The sequence below is a fragment of the Phalaenopsis equestris genome, unplaced genomic scaffold (genome assembly GCF_001263595.1).
Source record: "Phalaenopsis equestris unplaced genomic scaffold, ASM126359v1 Scaffold000322, whole genome shotgun sequence".
Taxonomy (NCBI): Eukaryota; Viridiplantae; Streptophyta; class Magnoliopsida; order Asparagales; family Orchidaceae; genus Phalaenopsis; species Phalaenopsis equestris.
Genome location: NW_018164764.1, coordinates 104,226 through 107,314, shown reverse-complemented (window position 1 = coordinate 107,314; position 3,089 = coordinate 104,226). Strand labels below are relative to the sequence as shown.

At 31.4% G+C, this 3,089-nt stretch overlaps 1 protein-coding gene across 2 annotated transcripts in view; it reads right to left on the bottom strand.

Annotated features, from left to right (window-relative positions):
• The window catches only part of LOC110025672 (pyruvate dehydrogenase E1 component subunit beta-1, mitochondrial-like), a gene marked incomplete in the record, with an annotated part of 22,695 nt that overhangs the window by 12,143 nt on the left and 7,463 nt on the right, over nt 1–3,089 (bottom strand).

Here is a 3,089-nt window from a genome sequence, read left to right as displayed (position 1 = left end):
AGTTAAAAACTGAAAGGCCCAAATTAAACACTGTAAGAGTTCTTTCTTTGGAATCAAATAAATAGTGGGAACTGTATCAACTTGTTATCAAGAATGTGTTTTTGATGGAGACATGGAAGAAAAAGTGTATATGGAGATCCCCACATGACTGGAAGATGACTCAAATAAACATCAAGTTTGTAAACTAAGAAAATCACTTTATGGCCTCAAATAATCGACAGGAGCCTGGTTTGACAAATTTGTCGAGATTATAAGATATTATGGGTACATTCAATACCAATCAAATCATATATTATTCATAAAGCATACAAAGGAAAATAATAAAACGATACTCATTATCTATGTAAATAATTTGATCCTGACAGATGATGATGATAAAGAGATTAGGAACATTAGAGAGATTCTCACTACTAAATTTGAAATTAAAAATATATGAGCAATGAGATACTTTCCGGGCATGAAAGTGGCCAAATCCAAAATGGGTAATGTGATATCTTAAAGAAAGTACATCCTAGACCTATTGAAAGAAACATGAATATTAGGGTACAAACCTGTTGAGACTCCTATAGATTATAACAAAAAGTTACAGTTTTGAGGAGAAAAACATCAGTAAAAAAAAAGATAAATACCATAGATTGGTGGGTAGGCTCCTCTACTTATCACATAGTGGACCTAATATTGCTTTTTCTATAGGCACAGTGAGTCAACACATAAACAATCCAAACGAGGAACATTTGGGGATAGTTTGCAAAATATTGAGATTTTTTAATAATACACTTTGTAGAGGGTTCTTGTTCAAGAAATCTGACAATAAGGATGTAGAGGTTTACACTGATGCTAGCTAAGCAAGAGCACTCACGAACAAAAGATCCACCTCTGGGTATTCTTCCTATGGAAAAATCTTGTCACATTGAAGAGCAAGAACCAGTAGTCTCTAAAAGCAATGCAAAAAATGAGCATCAGATACTTGCTTTGTGAATTTGTGAAAAAATGTGAATTCAAAGGGTACCAAATGAGTTTGGATACTCCACGGTTGATCCCATTAGGACGTTTTGCAATAGTCAAGTTTCCATTAGCATTACAAAAAATCTTGTCACATTGAAATTGATAGATATTTTATTTTTTTAGAAGGTCAATGGAGGCATTATTCACTTAATCTACATCATGACTCACTGTCAAATTGCTGGTGCCTTAACAAAATCTCTACCTCCTGGCAGCATCATTTATTTGAACACCAAGTTGGGTCTTTAAAACATCAAATGACCCAACTTAAGGGAAATATGGAATTATGTGTTTATTATTTTAGATTTATTTTCATTTATTTATTCCTTATTATGTTGTATTTCTTTTCTTTATAGTTGTTATATCTTTAATAAGGTGTAACTATGGGAATTATATTTTTCCTTTGGTTTTATTCATTATATAAGGAGAGGTATTGTGATTTGTTGACTAAGAAAAAAGAGAATATTTTCCTCCCATGTTCTTCTTCAAGATTCAAATTAAATTCTTTAGTTGAGCCAAATAATATGAAGAATAAGATGTATAGTTTCATCAATAGGCTATCATGTCTTAGACGAATCTAAAAAAGATTGGACACTAATAAACAAATATAGATGAATGATGAAGTTCAAGGTATTTAAGGAAAAGAGATGTACTTTTAAAATTAATATCATTGATGCATGTAATTTCCTATGTGACAAAACTAAACAGTATTAAAACATTAAATAAGAAAGAATCTAATAGACTAGCAAAAGCTCCAATTTTTTTTTATAATTTATATAATAGACTTGATGCTAAAAGAGATGAAAATGTATATGATAATGAAAATAAAAGATGATAGATCTAAAAATTTTGATTAAGTTAAATGCATTGCAAGCGAAGATAAATAGATTTTATTTAAAGATAAAAGATATCACAGAATGATGAAATTATAACTTTGAGAAACTATTAAATATAACAGAATGATGAAAAATAAACAAATAAATATAAGAAACAAAAATAGGTAGAACTTTACATCAACATGAGTTACAAAGAATTGAAATTTTATATGGCATAATATAGCAATGTCATTAACAAATTTTTTCAATAAAATTTTAAAGACCAAAATAATGTTAAATGATTGGAGATGAAGTGTATAAAAACAATTATTTAAAAATAAAAGGATAAGCTTAAAACTGTACTAACTACAAATGAATCAAGTTTAAAGAGTCGTGCAAATGAACAAAGACTTGGAAAAATTATAATAGTACTAAAGAACTAATATGGTTTAATGCCTGAACATCTCCTATATAAGTGATAAATATATAGAGATGATATTGAAAAGATATAATTTTGATTGCCACAAGAATTAATTGCATGTGAAAGAAAGAAAGAAGTGTTTACCAAATGTATGTTGCAATTATCAATGATATGTACAATGCAACACTAAATATTGTGGAATTGTGAGTGTTGCATTTTAGTTTTATTTCCTCCTCATTATGTTATATTTCTTTCCTTCTTGAGTTATGTTTTCTTTGGTAGGTTGTAATTGTTGCAATTATTCGTGCACTAGTCATTCCTTATTATATAAGAAGAAGAGTTGTAATTTGATTATTGAAAAATACGTTAATTCAATTTTATCCATCTTTATTCATGGTATCAGAGATAAGTAATAAACCCTAACTCTCCTTCCTCCTACAGGCCCTCCGCCAGATCTTCTCCCTGCAGACACATCTCTTCTTCCCTGTCAAGCAATCATTATTTGAGCTTCAGAGAAGACTCGTTTGCTTCTCTTCACCGAATCACTTCCCAGCAGGCCCACATCGCTCCACAACAGGATTGGATCGCTTCAGGCACATTCTTTCTGTCACTTTGCAATCACAATCAGATGTAATTCTTTCTTTTGTTTTGCACTTGTGATTCTTTCTCTCATTGGCACCCGCAAATCATTTTGTTGCTTAGCAGGCGCGATCTCTTCCCTTCGACTGGGTTTGCTCTCTGTGAAGAGAAGCCATGTCAAAAGAGAAGCTATGTCCTCGCACACGTTCTTTCCACTGCCACGCTGTGGAAGGTTTCTCTCAGCCGCAGTTATCAGGGTGCCCTTCAGAAGA